This window comes from Macaca mulatta, chromosome 12, assembly GCF_049350105.2.
Source record: "Macaca mulatta isolate MMU2019108-1 chromosome 12, T2T-MMU8v2.0, whole genome shotgun sequence".
NCBI lineage: Eukaryota > Metazoa > Chordata > Mammalia > Primates > Cercopithecidae > Macaca > Macaca mulatta.
This window is the reverse complement of record NC_133417.1, coordinates 112,574,981-112,597,556: the sequence shown is the minus strand read 5'-3', so window position 1 is coordinate 112,597,556 and position 22,576 is coordinate 112,574,981. Positions and strand designations below refer to the sequence as shown.

Below are 22,576 nucleotides of genomic sequence, written 5' to 3'. Positions count from 1 at the left end.
GTAGCTTCGCACTTCATGAGTGGGCTCAGTGAGGGACAACCACAGACACAGACCCTAGTTCAGTGTCCTATCTCTGTGTTTCATCAAACAACTACAAGATTTTGTTTGTTTATTGTTAGCAGGAGTACATGGTGTAAGAGCAAGCCGAAACATTTTTTTCCCCCTAATTTCAGCATCGTTAAAAAAAGTATATTCTCCAATGTATTGTGATATCAATGTAGTGAAAAGAGGCCTGGGAAGAGAAGTCAGAAAATCTAGGTTCAAGTCTGGGTTTATCTTAGTTTTATTATGTTGGTCAAGCCACAACTGAAGAAACTTCAGTTTCTTCAGAACTAAGACTGAGGATAGTAATACGACTTGATTCCTAGCATGATTCTGAAGCACAAAAGATAATGCAGGTGGAAAACTTTGTCAACTATGAGGCCATCTGTAAAATGTGACACATATATATAATAGGGTGTTTCAGGGGATTTCATTATTTTCTTTTTATATTTACATCAAATGCACAGTTTCAGTTTTTACAATAGGTTCTGATATCTTACAAGGCTGATCCCTAAGAATATTTGTATTTGGCTAGTTTTCCTGTTTATAGATTTGAATGTTTTTAATAAGATAAGCACTAAGCTTAGCAATTCGTCAATGTTCATTCTAATGACCTCCAAGAAATGCCCCATTGGATTAGACAGAATTATTTTAGTAAGTTTGAGGAGCCTTGGCATCTTTATGTTGAATTTTTCCATCTAATAGAAATATAACTCTTCCTCTTAATTATTAAAAATATATCCCCCAATCAAGGTTTTAAAACTTTTAATACATTTCTTATTGAGCTTATAAATATTTTATATTTGTTGCTATTTGAATGGCTTTTCTTTCGCTTTATATTATCTATCTGGTTATCGCCACTATATAGAAATACTGTTGCCTTTTAGGTATTTATCTTATTCCAAGTCACTTTATGACTCCTTATTTAAATTAAGAAAGCTTTTAGTTAATTCTTTTGACTTTTTCAGATTGTATTTGTGTGATTTTCTTGTACTTTAGTACCTTAGTTCACAAAATTTATTCATTTTGTTTTTGTAACTTACTGCATTAACCAGAGAATCTAAAGTGATAATGATGCTAGCTGATAGTCCCAGCTACTCGGGAGGCTGAGGCACGAGCATTGCTTGAGCCTGGAAGACAGAGGCTGCAGTGAGCCAAGATCGTGCCACTGCATTCCAGCCTGGGTGACAGAGCAAGACTCTGTCTCAGAAAAACCCCAAAAACCAAACAAACAAAAACCCCAAACAGAGATAATCATACTAAAGGACATTCTTTGTGTTTGTTTCTGATTTTCAATGTTTACCAATTAATTATAAACTTTATTTACTTTAAGCCAAGAGCATCTTTATCACATTGAAGGAGCATCCTTCTATTCCTATTGAAATGTTTACTCTATAATTAGGAAAAGGTGTTGATTTTATCAGATGTGGTATCTATGAAAATATCACATTGACTAATTATTGTTGAATCAGTGAATACTCAGTGGATTATCTTCTCCTTGGAAATCAATCCCTGTGGTCAGCTGACTGGCTCTGCTAACAGTGACAGATGTGTAAACAGTGCCTTCATGAGTTCAAACATTTCAGGACCAAACTTTTTGTACAAGAAAGTGGCCCAATGCAGAAGCAAGGGTTGCAGGAGTAGGAATTCCCCCGAGTTTCTCTCCTTGGACACATCTTCCAAAGTTGGCCGCTTTGAACAATCTTTTAAGGTAAGGACAATGGACATGGCAGTTGTTCACACCAAGAAGACAGTAGAGGAAGGAACATGGAATATGGGAACAAAAATCAGCCGGATGCTCAAGAAATGTGAAATTAGAAGGTAGAGAAAGATGGTGTCTTTGTATGTGCTCCTCCCCTCCCCTCAGCCAGGCCTAACAAACCCTTAGCTGCACCCCTCCACCTCACTGACTACCCCTCGGAGCCTGCTCAGGCCTTTGGGCTTAGGACTGGGAGTGGAATTTCAATGCCATGGAACTCGCATTTTAAAATGCCATGCTCAAAAATATCGCCTGAAATGTAGGCAAATGAACTGCTAACATCAGTGTCTATACTGGGCTCTTGCTGGCACTCTGGCCGCATGTATGACCTTTCAACACGGTATTTTAAAAAATGAGCAGCGCTTTCCTCTTCCCCTGGCAGCTCAGAATAGCCCTGTTTCCTTTCCTATAAACAAGTCATATCTCTGGGAATTTCTAAAGCTGAATATTGTCTGCTAAGAAGACGTGACTCACGCCATTTCCTGGCAGTTCTCATAAATTCAAGAACACCTCTTGAGGAAAGAATCCCAGGCAAGAGTGGCCACAGAGAGCCTCGGATGCCTTCGTTTCAAACACAGGAAGCTGAGAGACAAAGGAAAACACTAGCAATCGTCCCTGGCCTCGGCATTCCCCTCTTCTGGGCTGAGTTCCTATTGTGGCTGTCAGAGCAGCCAGGGGACGCCCACTGGGAAACTTCTGGGCCGGTCTTCAGGCCTTTAGTCACTCACCCACCCCCTCCATTTGGAAACTCACCTAGCTTAGCTTCCTTCTAATTCTCGGGGTAGAGGTTCTCTGAGGCGGGATTCCCCAAGGAAATTACCAGGAGTTCACACACACTGGAGCTGTGGGGCTTCCTAGCTGCTTTTAGCAAAAACTCTGTGGCCCAAAAAAATCTCCTTTCTGCATATTCTCTTCCCAGCACATCCTCTCTTCCTCCACCCACTGGCCCTGTCTCTCTGAGTCCCCTCTTCAGTGCCACATCCTTTTCCTCATATTTGCTAAATAGTCTAGAAACAAAGGAAAAAGTGTTTTACTTGGCTTCTCCCAGCTCAGCCATGTAAAAACTTCTGTGTGTATGTGTGTGCCTCTGTGTGTTTATTTGATGTGTATGTTTCTATGTGTTTGTGTGTCGACCACATGGGAACAATAATGCAAGGGGGTTGGTTGAAGAGATTGGATGAGAAAAGTTGGAAAAGTGGGTAATCAGGATGTTGCTTTGATTTACCTACTTCTTGCCTTCAGTTGCACCTACTTTTTGCCTTCTCATTAATGAAATGTCAAAGGATTGATTTGCATATGGCTCTGCAAATGCACTTCGGTGGGAAGGTTTAATTCCTGTTGGTCTATAGCATGCCCTGATATTGGTCTCAGAACCAGAACCCTGTAAGCTGGAAGTATCCATAAGGGCATGATCCAGAGACAATAGTGACTAACATGTATAAAGCATGATGTATGTGTCAGGCATGATGGTATGTACTTCATATGCATTTTCTCATGTGTCACAACCTAATAATTTTCAGCATTTCACTAGTAAGGAAGCAGGACTGGAGAAGTTAAGTCGGTTGTGCAAGATTTTTTAAAAGACATGCCAAAGCTGGAATTTAGACCCATATCTATTTGGAAACCACAATCTGGCTCTTAGTCACTGTGCCATAGAGCTACCCTAAGAGAGTAAGATGGGATAGGAAGGGAGGGAAAGAAAGACAAGGAAGAAGCAGAGGACAAGTATGTGTTTACTACATTGATAGAATTGAATGATGTAATTTCTCCCTTAACTCTCTAGGATGACCAACTTATCCAGGTTTGCCTGAGATCTTCTTGATTTTAGTACTGAAACTCTCACATCCAAGGAACTCCCTCAGTCTTGGGAAAACCTGGACAGTTAGTCATTCCATTGCTTACCATCTGGAAAATCTGCTATAGATGATGTGGATTGTTAGAAGATAAAGCCCATCCATTTATGACCTAAAGAACCTGGGTTATTGGGGGATACAGTTGAAATCCATGTCATGGATAACTGCACATTATGTATATGTTGTTTGTATGCCTCTCACAGAGTTCTTGAAATTTTGAGTCCATAAAAGACATGTAATAGTTGTTGACTCGATTTATAAAGAGCAAGATAGATTATGAGTAAACATCTGTAGGATGAGCACCATTGCAGGTAATAGGACTTTAGGTAAAACTTAATCCATGAACAGTAAAGATTTTTTTTTCAATGTAAAGTTGTTTGCTACATGTATGTGCAATTTCTTTCGACACACTGAAAACAATACATTTTGACTAGATTTTTTTTTTTATGTTAGAGTCTAGGAATATTCACTTTGTATCACTGCTGTGCTCCTGAATGGTTCTATGAAAAAATAGTGGATTTTTATAAATCATATTTTCTGTGTATTAGGGATGTGAATTCTTTTGCAGAATGTGAATTCTGCAAAAGAGTCAATATGGCCCCTCACCTGTTTGGTTTTGCAAATGTCTGTTTGAGATATACCGTTAAGACGCTAGCTGCAAGTGGAAAATACCTATGCCAAACACTTGAGGAGTAATAAAGAGTACTACTTTATTGGTGGATCTGGTTCGGCCCTGATATAGGTTTAATTTTCAATAAAACAACTTCTCATTTTCTTTGGAAATAGAACTGACTTTCTCTCCTCCTATGTCTGTCTCTTTCACCCTAATCTAAAAACTCCCCTACACAAGCATCTACTTCCTCTTAAGCTTTTTAAGCTTCTTAATGCCTCATCTTTCTGATGTGATGTGTTTGGGTTTTGTTTTCTTTTAGAGTTTTCGAAGAACTCCAGGAAGTGGCTACAGAGTAAAGTAGGATCCTGATACTGGTAGGGAGGCTTCTGCAATAACGATCTAGGGGTGACCAAAGTAGTATTGATTACAAGCAAACCTTGAAATGTGATCAACCTACAGCTCAGTTCAGCTCAGCTCTCTCCAGTTCCTCCATGGGAGCTTTGTTCTTCCATTTGAAGGGAGTAACTAAGACTGCAGACATCCTCCACAGTAGAAAAAATTTGGTTTCCAGTCACATCAATTAAAAAGAAAAATTTGGGACAATCTGTTCCCTCCTCCCACTTTTTCAAAGGCAAACAGGAAACCTTGGGATATTTGTGTGTAATAGACACTGCTTGAGGCTGAGCAGTCACTCATCTTTCTCAAGGGTCCTTCCTTGCCTCCCTTTCCCCAAACGTTCATATATTTGCTCTAAAGACCCCTTCAATTTAGGTCCAGCTGACCCAAGCTGGGGAAGGTTATCTTTCTTTTTTACCTCTCCTTCAGGTGAGAAACAAGGCTGACAAATTTATGGATTTCAGTTATTTCTTTAATAAATTACTCCCTGGGATGTGATTCCAGGAAAAAGATGCTTTAGGGGATAAAGGTTTTAGAGAAAGTGGTGACTAGGCAGAATTATGCATTGTGGTGAAAGATACTCCACACTCCACGTTAGGCACTTCTAGGAGACTAGACATTGTCAGAGAAATACCCACAGAAGTGGACAGGGGTTGGTAAAATGTCTTCCATGGACATTATAGTGATACAGCACCTAATGATGAGAATGCATTCTGAGAAATGCATCATTAGGCGATTTCATCGTTGTGCAAACATTAGAATGCATTTACACAAACCTACACGATACAGCCTACAACACACCTAGGCTGTGTCATCTAGCCAGTTGCTCCTAGGCTGGTTACAAATCTGTGCAGCATGTTACTGTGCTGAACATTGTAGGCAATTGTAACACAATGGTAAGTATTTGTGTATCTAAACACAGAGAAGGTACAGTAAAACATGGTGTTATAATCATATGCGGTCTATCATTGACCTAAACAGCATTATGCAGCGCATGACTATACTTTAGGATAAAGAGAGAAACACTTTTTTTCCTCCATTATTCCTGCTTGTTTAGTGTTTTAAACAGAACAAGTAGTGCTGAAACAACCTGGAGAACTTGTCAGTCGTTTTTGAGAATCTAAAGTATTTTTTTAGGAGAACAATTCCCACCACTTCTTTTTATGACATTCTTTATGTCTCTTGAGGGAACAGGAAAAAATGACTGAGTATTTCATAGGGTGTGGAGGAGAAAGGAGTCTTTCTGATGTGGTTATACAATTTCTTCCTTTTTCGACATGAGAAAACTGAGGCCCAGAGAAGTAAAGGAAGTCACCGTAGATCCTACAGTGAGTTTGCACGCATGACCCAGGCCAAAGCTCAGTTTCCCTTTTTGGCACTCTATAATTACATGGGAATTACCTTCGGAGGATGTGTTCCAGGCCCTGGAACCACACGCATCAGCCCCTCCCACTCCCTGTGCTATAGCTCATTGCTCACCTGCACTTTGTTCTGTGCTGGCCCGGATATAGTTGGTTCGCCGAGCTGCCCCTGGGCTCCTCAGAGAGCATTAGTCATGAGCTCCTGTCTCAAGGGCCCTGATTCATTTCTAGCCATGATTGCATCAGTGTGCATGCGTATCTCTTTGTGAGAGATGTGAGTCCATGTTGCATGTGTGGGAGTTTGCCAGAATTACAACCTTCTGCCCCTTCCTAGCCATGGCTAAAGAATAAAGCAAAGAAGAAAGAGACATCCACTTGGGGCTTTTTACAGACTAGAGGTCCTGTTTACTTAAAGGTTATAAATGCTGCTGTAGGAAATGTTAAGAATTAAAATCATGATTACATTAGGCATCTGCTTTGCTTTCCGGTGAGCCTAACTAGCATTTGGAGTCAGTGAATAAAGTGAAGGCAGCATTTTAACTGTCTCCTTGCAAAAGTGGCTGGGCAAGGATACTCAGGCTTGTAGGAAAGTGCATTGAGATCTCAAGATAAAAGGTTTTACTTGAGGGAAAGGTTATTGTTATTATTTTGAACTTTCAGAGTGGTTTCCTTATTGCATATTTATGATATTAATATAATCTTAATAGAAGGTTTAATGTGCAAGTTGCTAAGCACATTGTCCAATGGAAAAAAATAAATTATACAACTATCGCAATGATAAGGCAGTTTTCTACTACATTTAGTTATCTCTTTCTTAAACGGAGAGACTTGCAGAAATCTTAAAAGCATACTGGAAAAGTTTCAATAATAAAATAGTTTAATTTTAAGATTTGTGTTTCAGGTAAATACCAAATGATACGGGCCTTTACAAAATATAAAATAAAATATAAAATAAAGTGAGCTTAAAATTTTTCATGATTATTTGATATCTATTACTGCCGGAGAAACTGGATGTTGAAATGGACGAGACTGAAAACTGAAATAGATATATTCTTCAAAACAGTGTGTGAAAGAAGCAAAGGATATGGAGCTCTTTAGTGAAATAAATCTGAATTTGGCCTAAACCTATTTTAGCACTAGGCTTTGATGTAGTTTTGCACTATACGTAACTTAAATGGAAAAGTGTGGGCACCATTCTTCTTAAATAGTTGGAACTGTGGCTTTGGCCCTGTAGATCATGTTTTATCAATTCATACGAAACAGAGATGAGACCCACTGTGTTATTGGATTGAAGTATATTGTATAAGCAGTTTCCTGCTATGTAAGTCAGTTTCTTAACCATGTGAATTGATTCAGCTACATATTTACAATCTCCAGCTTTTGCAAGGTCCTCATGGCAGCCCATATCCTATGCTTCTTTATTCCAAGAGAATGTTAAAAATTTTCACTGTTCTCACTCTGAACAACCTTACGCTTGGCTCATGATATTACTTTCTAATTCACAGAAAAAAGTATAGCCTGTCAGGGAGGAACTCCCTCAATTTCTCCCTTCCCACCCCAGAAACAGTGACAGCCATACCCCTCCTTTCTTCCTTCTTTCCCTTCAAAATCCTCCTGTGTCCAGACCTGGCCCCTCCACCTGTGCTTTGGGCTACATCACTCCTACTCCCATCTCTTCAGGAGGTTTGCTCTTTGTATTCAGTGTTCTCAATCACTCTTTTTCTATTGCTTTCTTGTTCTCAGCACAGAAACATACTTAATTCTTTCCCATCTTAAGAATATTTTTATGCATTTTCCTTAACCTAGGGTATCCTAGCTACTATCAAGTCTTGTGTCCACATACACACAGCATAGTTTATACTTAGTACTTCTACTCCCTTATCTTTCATTTATTACTCAATTTAGTCCCATCTTTCTTCTACCCTTACCACTCCCTGGGAAATGCTCTCACCAAGGCCATCCAGCATCTTGTAAATTCTAAGTTCAACAGCCTTTTGTTAGGCTTCAGATGGCTTGACTTTAAGGTAAATGCTTCAATCATCTTTGACTCCTCCCTTTCTCTCACTTCCCACATCTGGTCCCACAGCAAATTGTGTCAGCTTTACTTTGAAAATCTGTCTGGAGTTTAACTACTTCTCACCATCCCACTGCCACCTGGTCCAAGTTACTATCATTCTTGCCTGAATTACTGCAATGGTTTCTTAACTTGTCTCACTGCTTCTGCCCTCACCCTCCTCCACCCTGTTATCAACCCACAACCAAAGTTGAGGGCTTAAATTAGATAATGCTATTTCCTCTCCTAACACCCTCCAATAACTTCCCATCTCAGAGTAAAAGCTATAGTTCTGAGTATAACGCACAGGGTTCTACATGATCCTCCCCTTCTGCCTGTTTTCATCTTCTATTAGTCCTCTACTTCCCCAGAGCCAGGACTAGCTCAAGGCCAGAGAGATGCCTAGGGTGCGAGATGAAAGAATTAAGAAGGTGCTCACTCTCAGGGGTCAGCTGCACTATCAACACCTTCTAAAAATCGCTCTTCTTGACATTCTCCTTTCTTTGCTTCTGTTGCCTGGTTTTCCTTCAGCAACTTTGACTTTCTCCTTAATTCTACACCTCCCACCCTCATCTAAGAGCATGATATAGTCATGGTTTTGTTAGATTTTTGCAGTGCAGATACAGAGTTAGATTGCTTGGGTTCACCTTTTGCTTCTGGAACCATGTGGCCACAGATAAATTATTTAAACTTTCTAAGCCTCAATTTCCCCATTCGCAAAATTTTAATCATACTGCCTACCCCATAGTATTGTTATGAAATTTAAATCAGTTTAAATTAAATCATGTAAGCATTTAGTACAATACTAAGCACATAGTAAATGTATAATAAATATTGTAATTAGTAATTATTTTTAGTAGTATTAATATTACTCTTGTACCTGTCCCCTTAAAACCCAACATCCTCTCTGTTAAGCCATTTGAGTTTTTCCAGAACAACTGCAAAATATGAATTCCTGGTACATAAGTGAGTAATTTTGTCTCTAAAAGGTAGAGAAGAGAACAGCATATTTTACATTTCCTTTTTTTTTGTAGGAAAAATGTTACAGATCACACTTTTGTCAAGAAGCCAAAGAACAAAGTTGATTAAAACATTATGCCTGGAAATAAAGGGGAACAGGACATCAGCAAAATTCTTTTTATCAATTCACATGTTGAAGACATGTAAGATCAATGGAACACAAAATGGAAGAGAAATAATAATCATATGTGTGAAGACTAGCAGGTATTTTTGCCTGTGCACATCAACGGGCTGTATTGTGGCATATACATGAAAGGGTGAAGTGCTTGATGTCTTTAGGTTATATTTTCCTAAAACTCCATGCTACTAGGAGAGAGGATTTTGTTTAATTAACAATTATTTCAGGAGTCATACTGTGAGATGCAGTGTTAGGATGCATACTTGGGGGGCACTAGCTGTGGGTTCAGCAAGGAACTAGAAGATCCTTCTGCCTGGAATACTCTCTCCCCAGATTTTATCATGACCATCTCCTTCTTGCCACTAGGGTGCCCGTTTCCTCATCAGAGTCAGAACTCTCCATCTCATTTCTCTGTTTTTTTCTTTCTCAGACCTTATTGCCCTGAAATTATTTTGTTTACTTTTTGCTTTCTTGTTTACCATCTGTCCCCTTTCTCATTTCCATGAGAAAATGAGACTTCTTTGTCCCTAGAATCTGTAATAGTGCCTGGCTCTTGAAGACATACAGTCAATGCTTGCTGAATGCAATAGGTCGTACCTGGTTATCAAAGCACTCATAACTTTATTCCCAGAGAATAACTGGTGATTGACAATATGCTTCCTTAACTTGATCGTGTTGAAAGAAATAGTTAAAATTTGTGAATATGACAAAACCACAGCCAGAATGTTGTGATTTCAAGATACTGTGAAAAAAAAAATATGTGTTTACCCTATAAAGGTCCACAGGATACCAAGCAGAAGGTCTCATACAAGTGTTGAAATGAGGGAAGAAGTGGAATCAGTTTTTTAAAGATTAATGAGATAATACAAACAAGCACCCAGAGAGAACAACGCAGTGCAACTTCATCAAGCTTCCTTGGAGCTTCACCAAGAGTTTATGCACCATAGTACACTCAGGTTTTTAAAAAGTGTTACAATATTTCAGAATCAGTTAAAGGACCCTATAAATTCCTCCCAGAACCCATTTTCTTTCCTTCTCTTTCAGAATTTACCACTATACCAGAGAGTTAGAGCTCGCTAAAAAATCTAAGTTGGGGTCGTATGAAGTTTCGGCTAGAGAAATATAAATTGAAACCACTTTTGGATCAAGGCATTCAGAGCAAGGGTGGTCACCCCCGTCCTTCTCTGATGTGGTGCATCTTGCAGGCCATGTGCCCCAAATGTCCAGATACAAGTGCCACTTGACTCGTATCACACTCACATCAGATGAGGAATATGTCTTTATAAGCCAATGGGATTTTGGGATGTGCTTATTGACACTCCATAGCCTATTCTTTCCTGAGTAACATAGACATAACTGCTCATTTGGGTGTTTATTATTTATTGTTTTAATAACATTGCTGCATATATATGATGTACAGATAATATTCAGGTTATTGTAATGTTTTGAAATATGCTGTAAGTGGTATGATACGCTAATATAGTTGTGTAACTCTCCCTCTCAACATGAATTTTTGGGGATATATCCATGTTGATACTTTTAGGCTTAAGTTCATTTAGTAAACATTTATTACAGTTCATTCATTCATTCTCTGTTGATGGACATTTAGGCTGTTTGTTTTTTTCTGTCATAAACAGCGATGAAATGAATAGTTCATGTCTCCTCCTGCATGTGGTAGGAGTTCCTGGAGAGTTTATATCTAGAAGAGGAATTGCTGAATTCAAGGGTATGTGCAACTTCAGTTTTACCAGGTATTGTGAAATTGCTTCCTAAAGTTATATCAAAAAAACTTGCCATTTTTCTTTAATGTCATAATTCCAGCAAACACCATTTCTATGATTTCAAGTAGCTTTTTCAAATTATGTATCCTCAGTGATATACACTCAGTACCTTGAATAGATTGAACCAAGTCCATCAGGGTAAAAAAACCCTACATGGATTTTAACGTTAAAGATGAGCTCTTGGATATTCTTTAGCAGACTAAACTGTGGTGCAACTGGCTTAATTATTGAGGTTTTTACTCTTTTCTAACAGGTAATTGTCTTGGCTTGTTGGAAAAATAACTTAATGGTATATCATTGCACATATTTCAAAACCACATGCAAAAGAGTATAATAAAATAATAACAAATGCTTTCAAGATGTAAATGCAACCAAAAAGAGGCTTAAGAATTTATTTCCCATTAGCTCTAGTTCAAACATTCAAACGTTCCACTTTTGAGAGTGATATGCTTGTCAATCTAGCATCTGGCAGAACACTGATGGCATCTCTCAGCAAGATAACTCTCCAAAGTTATCTTGAACCTGTGATGGTTCGGACTCTACAGAACTATCTGAAAAGCCATCAATTATCAGCTGCTATTCCCAACAACCTATAATTGTGAGTTGGTTAAGATTTACTTTACTTTACTTTTCTTAGACCAGATCTTGCTCTGTCGCCCAGGCTAGAGTGCAGTGGTACAATCTAGGCTCACTGCAACCTCTGCCTGCTGGGTTCGAGTGATTTTCGTGCCTCAGCCTCAGAAGTAGCTGGGACCACAGGTGTACACCATCATGCCTGGCTAATTTATGTATTTTTATTAGAAACGGGGTTTTGCCATGTTGGCCAGGCTAGTCTCGAACTCCTGGCCTCAAGTGATCTGCCCACGTTGGCCTCCCCAAGTGCTGGGATTATAGGTGTGAGCTACCATGCCCTGCCAGGATTTTCTTTCTTTTTTTTCTTTATTTCTTTTCTCTTTTTTTTTTTTTTTTTGAGACAGAGTCTTGCTCTGTCGTCCAGGCTGGAGTGCAATGGCGCTATCTCAGCTCACTGCAACCTCTGCCTGCCAGGTTCAAGTGAGTCTCCTGTCTCAGCTTCCCAAGTAGCTGGGATTACAGGTGCGTGCCACCACGCCTGGCTAACTTTTGTATTTTTAGTAGAGACAGGGTTTCACCATGTTGGTCAGGCTGGTCTGAAACTCTTGACCTCACGTGATCCGCCTACCTTGGCCTCCCAAAGTGCTGGAATTTCAGATTTGAGTGAGCCACTGTGCCCGGCCAGATTTTCTTAATTGAACAAAAGAGTAGGATGCAAAACTAGACCTATTCTAAAGATGCAAACAATATCATCTCTTTCATGGATATGAAACAATTATTATTACTGCTGTTAATGTAAGATAATATGTTTAATTTTAATATTTTGAATATTTTTGATGAATTTTCTAAGCCTAAATTGGTTTTCTACATGTATGCCAGCATTCATATCTTTAAGAATTTAAGAAATTCAACCCAAATGACAGGATCAGTCACAGGGATCGTCAATGCCTATGGCTTCAACTGTCCCTCTTGGGGTCATGCCAACTGAGTCAAATCTCTGGACACCTCCAGACCAGATCTCTGTGCTGATCACATTCCTAAATATCCAACATGATACTTGACAGCTTCACCCAGCTACAGCCGACTCTTCAAATTCAGCAAGTCCAAAGTTGATCTCATCATTTTTCACTCCAGTTCATTTTCCTTCTTCAGGCAATGCTTAGATAACAGTATCACCATCTATCTAGTCACTGAACGCAGACATTTTAGGTCACCTTTCTCCTCACATGTCACTTCCTTTTGAAACTATCCCCCTCACTCCATCTACTATCATTGCTGGCTCTGATTCAGGCCTTCATTGTCTTCTGCCTGGACTATCACAGTAGTCTCATATTTATTATCTCTGTCTCCATTCTGGTCCCTGCCAGTCATCCATATTTCTTCCAAAAAGAAATTTTAATAAATGCAAATGCCATTCACTAATATTGCTTACTATTATTTCATGGATACCTGTTTCTTTGCAGGTAAAGGCTTTTTTTTTTTTTTAATTTTTTTATTTTAACCAGGTCTTGCATAATCTGATATTTGCAGACATCTTATTTCCTAACAGTTTTTGGCTGGACAAGAACACACGATGCGTATGAAATGTCTTGTAATTCCCTAAGTCCATCTTGCCTTCTCAGCTACCTTGCCTTTGCACATGCCTTCCTTCCAACCAGAAGATGGTCTGTTCATCACGGGCCTGTGCAAATGTCATCTTCTTGGTTGCTCCATTAGTGCTCTCTGCACACTTCAATCATCACACATTCACTCCTTCTGCTGGGCTGGGAGAGCTCCTAGAAAGAGGGATTGAAATTGTATTCATGTCCATCATGCAGTTTGTGCGTGGCAGCTCAGACCTGCTACAGGTGGGCGGCCAGCAGTCAATGAAGGGGGTGTGGTCAGCTTTCTTCTTCCTTTCTACTCTTACTCTCCCACATTGCTAACCTGACTTTCTGACCCTTCAAGCACTGAAGCCAAGGCAGGGCTTAGAAAATCTTTAATGTATTCTCTTTCTCTTCCGGACTTTTGTTTTTTTTTTTGCCAGGCTGGAGTGTAGTAGTGTGATCTTGGCTCACTGCAACCTCTGCCTCCTGGATTCAAACAATTCTCCTGCCTCAGCCTCCTGAGTAGCTGGGACTACAGGCACACATCACCACACCTGGGTAATTTTTGTACTTTTAGTAGAGACGGGGTTTTGCCATAATGGCCACGCTGGTCTTGAACTCCTGACCTCAAGTGATCCACCCGCCTCAGCCTCCCAAAGTGCTGGGATTACAGGCATGAGCCACTGTGCCTGGCCTCTCTTCTGGACACTTTCATGGCTTCTTTGAAGACATTGCTGATACTCTTGCCTGGAGTTCCCTCAACCCAAGTGAATAGATCTCTACTGTGGTAGTGCACAGGAGCTCTCATCCTCCCCCAATTGCCTGGTCATGATAGAAACCCCAAGCCAGTCTTTTTCCCCTACTCACTCAACCCACATTTGGACAAGCTTGGAAAGCCTGCCCTGCTGCCCTCAGAAAGCCTCACTACAGAAGTAATGAAGATTTTTATACCTCGTTGATGTAGGTCTGGTATCTGTCTTGACATCTGAACCGGATTTTCAATGAAGGTCCATTCTGCAGAAGAAGGGGTTTATATAATAACTGGTACAGCAAACAGGATAACCACAATATTTATTGTGTCTGATATTAGTATAGCCAGTCCATTTCTCCTGTGGTTGCTGTTTGTATATCTGTTTTGTGTATCTTTTTCCATCCTTTCACCTTCAACCTATTTGTATCTTTCAATCTAAAATGTCTCCTGTAAGCAGCATATAGTTGTATCTTGTCATTTAAAAAATCCAATCAGATATCTCTTTCTTTTGATTGGATTGTTTAATCTAGTCACACTTAATGTTATCACTGGTGTGGTTGGATTTACATCTGTCCAACCATACCAGTGTTTTTCTGTGTTTCATGTTCATGTCTTTTTTCCCCCCTATTTCTCCTTTATGTTTCCTTTCAAAAATAGACTTCATTTCTAGGACTTTTTGGATTTACAGAAAAATTGAGAAGATAGCAGGGATCCTGTATATGTTGTCCCCAGGTTTCCCTATTATTAACATTTTGCATTGGTATTGACAATTGTCACAATTAAAGAACCAGTATAGAAACATTCTTATTCACTAAATTCCATAGTTTACTCAGATTTCCTGTTTTTGAAAAGAAATGTGGCAAAATGTATATAACATAAAATTTATGATTTTATCCACTTTTAAGTGTAAAGTTCAGTGACATTAGTACATTCACATTGCTGTGCAGCCGTCACCACTGTTCATCTCCAGAACATTTTCATCTTCCCGTTAAACACTGTACCTATTAAACACTAAGTCCTTATTCTCTCCTCCTTCAGCTCCTGGCAATCACCATTCTCTTTTCCATCTCTATGAATTTGACTGCTTAGGTACCTCATGTAAGTAGAATCATATAACATTTATCTTTTTGCGTATGGCTTATTTCACTTTGTGTCATGCTGTCAAGGTTCATGTATGTTATTGCGTGTGTCAGAATTCCCTTCCTTTCAAAGACAGAATCATATTCTATTGTATGTATGTACCACATTTTGTTTACCCATTCATCTATCAATGGACATTTGAGTTGTTTCCACGTTTTGGCTGTTGCGAATAATGCTGCTGTGAATGTGGACATGCAAACATCTGTTTGAGTTCCTTGTTTCAGTTCTTTTGAGTATATACCCCATGTTTCCTTAGTTTTTATTTAATGTATTTTTTTGTTCCCAGATCCGATTTATGATATGTTACATTTAGTTTGCATGTCTCCTTAGGCTCCCCTTGGCTGTAACGATTTCTGATTTTTCTCGTTTTTGATAACCTTGATGGTTTCAAGATCAAGGAGTACCAGTCAGGTATTTTATAGGATGCTCTTCGATTGGAATTTGGAATTTGCCTAATGTTTTTCTCACACGTAGAGTGGTGTTATAGGGGTTTAAAGGAAAACCATGGATGTCATGGGTCATTTTCATCACATCGTATGAAGGGTAGATAGTATCAACATGATTTGTCACTGTTGATATTTACCTTGAACACTCAGCTGAGATAGTGTTTGTCGGGTTTCTCCACACTAAGTTACCCCTCTTCCATAGTACTCTTTGGAAGAAAGTCATTATGAACAGTCCATATTTAAGGATTGGGGTTTTATGGTCCTTTCGTTAAAGGAAGAGTATCTACATAAATTATCTAAAATTCTCTTGCCAAGAGATTTGGCTCTTCTCCCCCATTTATTTATTTATTCAATCATTGTTTTAGATTAGTATGGACCCATGAATATTTATTTTGTACTGTGGATTATAATCTAATACTATTTTGTTCATTTTTTTTTTTGCTCAAATGGTTTCAGCTTTGGCCACTGGGAGCTCTTTCTGTTGGCTTCTGTGACCCCTTGGACATACCCCTATCAATGTAGGGGTTTTGTTTGCTTTTAGCACTTCCTTACTTTCTGGCACTATAAGATGCTCCAGGTTTATCTTCTATTTTCTGCCCAAGTGCTAGTTTCAGTCATTTCTTCAAGAAACCCTGTTTCCTTTTATTAGAGGATGGTATTTGAAACCAAGGTCTGGGAGATGTGTGCTCACAACTGCTGTTTCCTTGCAGGTCTCACAATTTTGTGTTGAAACTAGACACTGTAATAATATTTTACAGCAGCCGTGGACACGGACTCCCTTCCTTCCCAACCCCCAGGACTGGTGGTGGTTGTTGTATGTTTTGTCATTTGTTTATTTGTTTAATGATTGGACCGAACTAATCCTGTGATGTCTGTTTCTCCCACAGTGTGCAACCTCTGACGTCCATGCTTAGATATTTTCCCCTTGTTTTTATCTTTTAGTTTGGCTACCTAGGGACTGCTCCTGGGTCTGGGTCCACATAAACCACTCGTTGGGCAAAGGTGGTACTTAAGCCCCCTTAGCCAGTTATATTTTTACTCTTTATCTTTGGATGTGTGTGTGACTTACAGGCTGCCATAATAATTCAGAGAATTTATGATTATTGCCCCCATATTCAGCCATGGACTAGTAGCTTGGAGTTTCTTTCTCTAATTGCTCCCAAGAAGGCTTAGTCTTGGGCATGCCATAATCTTCCAGTTTGCCCAGGGTGAGTGTGATTTTTTTTTTTTAAGACGTAGTCTAGCTCTGTCGCCCAAGGCTGGAGTGCAGTGGCCGGATCTCAGCTCACTGCAAGCTCCGCCTCCCGAGTTTTTTTACGCCATTCTCCTGCCTCAGCCTCCCGAGTAGCTGGGACTACAGGCGCCCACCACCTCGCCCGGCTAGTTTTTTTGTATTTTTAGTAGAGACGGGGTTTCACCGTGTTAGCCAGGATGGTCTCGATCTCCTGACCTCGTGATCCGCCCGTCTCGGCCTCCCAAAGTGTTGGGATTACAGGCTTGAGCCACCGCGCCCGACCAAAGCAGCAAAGCTTTTTTTTTTTTTTTTTTTTTTTTTTGAGACGGAGTCTTGCTCTGTCCCCCTGGCTAGAGGGCAGTGGCGCGATCACGGCTCACTGCAAGCTCCTCCTCCCGGGTTCCCGCCATTCTCCTGCCTCAGCCTCCCGAGTAGCTGGGACTACAGGCGCCCGCAACCGCGCCCGGCTAATTTTGTGTGTGTTTTTAGTAGAGACGGGGTTTCACCGTGTTAGCCAGGATGGTCTCGATCTCCTGACCTTGTGATCCGCCCGCCTCGGCCTCCCAAAGTGCTGCGATTACAGGCGTGAGCCACCGCGCCCGGCCGCTGTGATTTTATTTTTAAGCCTGGCTTCCTAAGAGTCACCCCTGGGTCATGAAGGCTTATTTTTCAAGCCAGTGTTGGGTCAGAGGTTGTGTTTAAGCCCCTTGTGCCTGGGAGGATCCTACCTTGTGTTGCCTGTGATCCCAGGAGGGCTTTTCCTGGCTGCTCTTTGTCCGATTCTGTCTATTGAACTGCTGAATGCTCTGCTGTTTTGTTTGTATCCTGGAGCTACTGGCTTCTTCTTATTCTCCACCAAGATTTCCCTTGTTTTGGACAACATCCTTAGGCATGGAGTTCTCCATTCTCTGTTTCAAATAGCCCCTGCAGGCAGAGCTGCAGAGCTGTACATCCTGGGGGTCACCACATCCCCTGGGCAGTACCCTGTGCCACTGCACCAGATCTAGGGGTTATACTCCAGCTCTGTAAGCCGGCTGGGGAAGGAAGTGCCAGCCCCTGGTCTTCTCAGCCTGTCCTTTCTAACATAGAACTTCTCCTGTGGGTGAGTTGGGGCAAGGGTGATCAGAGCCCCAGGATTCTCAGTGAGCTACAATTGTGTAGGACTGGGGAAAGGAGCCCTGTCCTCTGGGGCAAGCCTGCCTTGAATAGAGCTTCTGCAACACCAGGCTGGAAGGAAGAGAATGAGTAATGCCACTGGCAACGTGCCCCTCCCGGGGTGAAACCATAGGCCTAGACCGTGTGCTGTGGGGAGAGGAAGTCCCTATCTTCTTGGCTGTTCATGGTCAGGGTACAGTTTCTGTGACATGGAACTGAGTGGGTGGGGAGGAGAGTTAAAGAAGTAGGTCATGGCTAAAATGCCACACACTTGCCATTTTTATAAAACTTGGTAGATTATGTTAAATGAATATTTTTCCATTTGTCCTATGTTCTTAGGACAATTTCCAGAAACTGTAAATGATGTATTTTGATTTTTATAATTATCACCGGTTAAATTGTTTTGCTGGGGAGAGGTTTCACCAGAAGTCCTACCCGTCCTATCTTAATACTCTTTTATATCACCATTATGATCCCGACCATGAATACTGGAGAAAGTCTTCTGAGATATTAAGGTTGCTGTTGCCACAGATTGCTTGGTGGGGAGTTGAAGTTTGAGAATCAATGAGAATGTAAGGTCATTTTTGAGGATTAAAGAAAGAACTGGCATGGTCGTTAGTGGGAAAGAGGTGCTGGAAATGGGTTTCATTTTCATCTGTGGCCTCTGAGTGTAATTCAGGTAGATGATTTTTACTCTGGTCTTCTTACTACATTCATTCTAGTGTTCTGGCGATCTTGATATTAGCCATCTGATGTTTCCTTAGGCATGTGAGATGATATCAGCATCAAATAACATCTGTTCACTGTGAGGAGAGAGAATGCACTTTAATTGCAGCGGGAGGAATTTGGGCTAAATGTCAGTAGATAGTCTCTGATCATAAATGTCAGCCCAAGAGGCCTTTTTCAAGTGTAAATCAGATCATGCCACTCTCCTGATTCCAGACCCCCAATAACTGCCCAATGCAATTAGAGTCAAGTTCACTCTTCTAGCCAAGACCTACATTTCATTTCACTCTTTCTGTCACTGACCATGCTCCAGTCACTGGGGCTTGCTTTCTGCCCTTCAAGCCCAACAGGCTTGTGCCTGCCCTGGGACCTTTGCATTAGCTGGTTTTTCTATCTGGAATGCCCTTGCCTAGATCTCTATGTGGTAACTCTGATGAATAGTCTCAACTCCAAGGTCACTCCTTGGAGAGGCCTTTCTGGACCACAATATCTAAGGTAGGTTCTTCACAACCCCAGGCTTCGGTGTTTTATGTTTATTATTGAGATGCCTCTGTTCTCCACTAGAATGTAACATCCATGAAACAGCAATCTTTATTTTCAATGTTGTCTGCTCTGTTCTAGGTACTTAAAACACTGCTTGTCATCCAGTGAGAATGTAATAAATCCAAAGCACAAAAGAGTGAAAACATGACATGGAATGAATGTGCACAGTTTTCTTTTTAGGTTTTAAAGGAAAGAATAAAATACTATAATTGTGAGGTATCTCAGAAGCAGGGGTCTAGATGAGATTATATGATGATGTCTTGCAATGTGGTAATTCATTTTCTTAGTAGAAGAGTTCTTTGTAGGAGTTAGCAGACTAAAGTGTTTTTCAGGGAAGTAAATCCTCCAAATAAAAACAATCCAAAATATAGTCAGTTCAGGTCCTGTTTTTCGTTGTACTTTGACCCCTGATTATGAACAATTTCATGTGTGTTTTTATTATCTTCTGGTTATGACACCCAGGAAGAGGCAGAATATGAATAACACAATGGTCAACCTCATATATTTGTGATTGCAACAATAATTTTGAAGGTTATGACTTGCAGAAGACACAGAAGCTCCAAACAATGCTGGCTTTGCCAATTTAAACAAATCGTCGTTTCTCTCTATTTCATAATCAAGTAAATGTCCCCTCCTCCACCACAATGATTAAACTATCTATTCAGTTCCAAGAGGTATCTTCTTTGTCAATTATTGTACTGAGCAATTTTATCATCTTTAATTTAGAAACTAATCTTCTTGTGAGAAACGCAGGAAGATGACCCCAGTTTTAACAGGTCTAGGACTTGGAAGTCTGCATTATGGAAGGGTATGGAAACGTGACATTTGATCATGAGAGGTGAGAGAGAATGTTAGAGGTTCAGTCTAGTAAATAATGGACTAGATACACCGTATGCATAAAATATTGTGTCCCTCATCTGTTTGCTCATCAAGTGCATAGCAAAAACTACATGTGTGAAAGTTGTCAGAGTCAAAATGGAGTCACTAATGTTAAGAAAACCTGACAAACAGGACCAAGAAAGGCCATGAAGAGATGGGTCTCACGCTTGTATGTTTTATAACAAAAAAGACTCTACAAAACCCACAACCTTGCACAAAGGCCATCACAACCTTACTCAAAAAATATTTCCCCAAGGACATCTGCCCAGCCACTGTCTGACCAACTTCAGACTAGCATCACCCTGTTATTGATCTTTGTAGCCAAGGATAATTATTTCAAAACACTTATGTACTCCTCTTCATTTTTTCCTTTAAAACCCTTTCTCTTTCTTTGCTTCCCCGAATACACACATAATTTACTATGGTATGTGTAATTCCCATTGCAATCAATGCTTTATTCCCAAGTTTAAAGGTCTTTCCCTGTAGTGAGCCTTTCTCTGTTTGTTATTTATGTTGACACATGTAAAGAGTAATTATCGCATATTTCCTTTGACATGATGACCAAGAGTGCAGAGAAAGCACACAGTGCACTGAATAGGGCTTAGAAGCCAAGTTTTAAGACTGGCTTTATTTGTCCTTCACCCTCCAGCCCTCAGTTCATGAAGCAGAAACGTGGGTTCCAAGTGCCCAAACTGTTAATAGTTTCAGAACTTCACATTAAAAAATTCACATTTCAAAAGTTCTTTATTATGAAAAATTTCTAACATACACAATAGCTGAAAAGGTAGTACAATGATTTACCCATATACTAACCACTTAGATTCAGGAACAGCTAATATTTTACTAACCATTTGGATGTAATACTTCAGATTTAAATACTTCAATATGCATCTTCTAAAAATAAGAACCTTTTAGTGACCTGCAGTTTGGAGGGTCAGGAGAGTGCCTTCGCAGCCACGGCCCTGTTGCCATGGAGCTGCAGACCCAGACGGCCTCAGACTGGGGCTGGGGATGCTGGGGACACTGGTGTTGGGATATGGTTCATATATTTTCTGTTTAATCTTGGGCATTTTGTCTCTCTTTCTGAGAACATAACTTGAAACACTACAGAACCAGTAATTATATAAAAAGTAAATCTGTGAACATGCTACAGTTTTATATACATTCACAATGTATTTCTGCTGCCTTCTAGATAATTTATTTCTCAACACATTATTGCACAGTTGTAAATAACTTAGGCACTGTAATAGCACTTTCAGTTATGGGTAAAGACATATATGAATTTAAAAAATAAAAAGAACATTCTTTAGTATAGTCACTTCTAGGATCATTAACAGTAATTCTCTAAGATCATCCAATAAACTCAAGTGTCCCCAATTATCCCCAAAGTATCTTTTATACCTGTTATTTTTCAAACCAAGATTCATCAAGGTCATGCATTCCATTCAGTGTTTCTAGTCACTTTTAATCTGGAATAGACCCTGCCCTCTCTCTCTCTCTCTCTCTCTCTCTCTCTCTCTCTCTCTCTCTTTCTTTCTCTTTTTCTCACAACATTGTATTTTTTGAGAGACTAGGCCAGCTATTTTGTAGAACATCCCACATTCTAGATGTTTCTTTTCTATTGGGTCATAGCATTTTTCTTTATCCCTTAGGCTTGGTCCAATTTAGGTTAAACATCCTTCAAAAGTGATGCGGTACACTCATATTGCATCACATTAGGAGGTATATAATCTTAGAATGCTCTACTATTAATGATGCTGATTTTTAATTTGTTTAATTGCAGTGTTTCCATAAGAAAAAAGTTAGTATTTTAGATTGTAGAGAGCTATTTTGTACTAAAATTAAGGTGATTTACAGTGGGCAAAATAGTGACAGGCAACAGTTTGCAGGAATAGTCTAAAATGATGACTCATTATTCATTATTCTACTATTGAGGGGAGAGACACAGCTGAATGTTAAAGGGACTTAAGAAATAGTTAAGGTCAGATTACCTCTCCCCAGGAGGATAAGAAGATGCCCATGTGGCCCAGATCCTGGTAGGTACTTTGGGAACATAGGTTTCAGGCCTGGGAGACAGTATGTAAAAGGCTTAGGATGGTGGCAGTGAAGTTCAGCCACCAGTCCCCATTGCTGCTTCTCCAAATTTTAGGAAACCCTCCAGGCTGTTAGGCAAATAGTTATACAGCTCAAGTGGAAATTCTAGCCTTACTGCTTGTGCTGCCTTTATTTCAAGTGCAACGACTACACATTTATCTATTTGATTTAAAAAATTGGTCCCTGCTTTAAAAAGCCTCTGGGCACAGGAACAGTAAAATTATTCAATAAAATACTTAAATCAATTGACACCACCATGTTTAAAAACACAGTCTATCACCAAGGGACAGAAAATGCCATGACTAGTGTGAGATTCCTTTTGACTACACAAATTTTAAAACGCAGGCTTTATACTCGATTTTAAACATATGCAAGCCTGGGTCTGGTTGAACTAGTGAAGACAGATGGCATGATTGAGGAGACACCCTTCTCCTGATTTGGATGGGCAGGTGG

General features: G+C 40.0%; 1 long non-coding RNA gene across 1 annotated transcript in view; it reads right to left on the bottom strand.

Moving 5' to 3' along the window:
• Nucleotides 1-10,578: 10,578 nt before the first annotated feature.
• Nucleotides 10,579-22,576, bottom strand: part of LOC106992703 (uncharacterized) — a 30,294-nt gene continuing 18,296 nt past the window's right edge. The window contains exons 2-3 of the long non-coding RNA XR_001438729.3: nt 14,107-14,169; nt 10,579-13,344 (exon numbers count right to left, since the gene is read on the bottom strand). This is a non-coding gene — a long non-coding RNA (uncharacterized LOC106992703). The remainder of the gene's footprint in view (nt 13,345-14,106; nt 14,170-22,576) is intronic.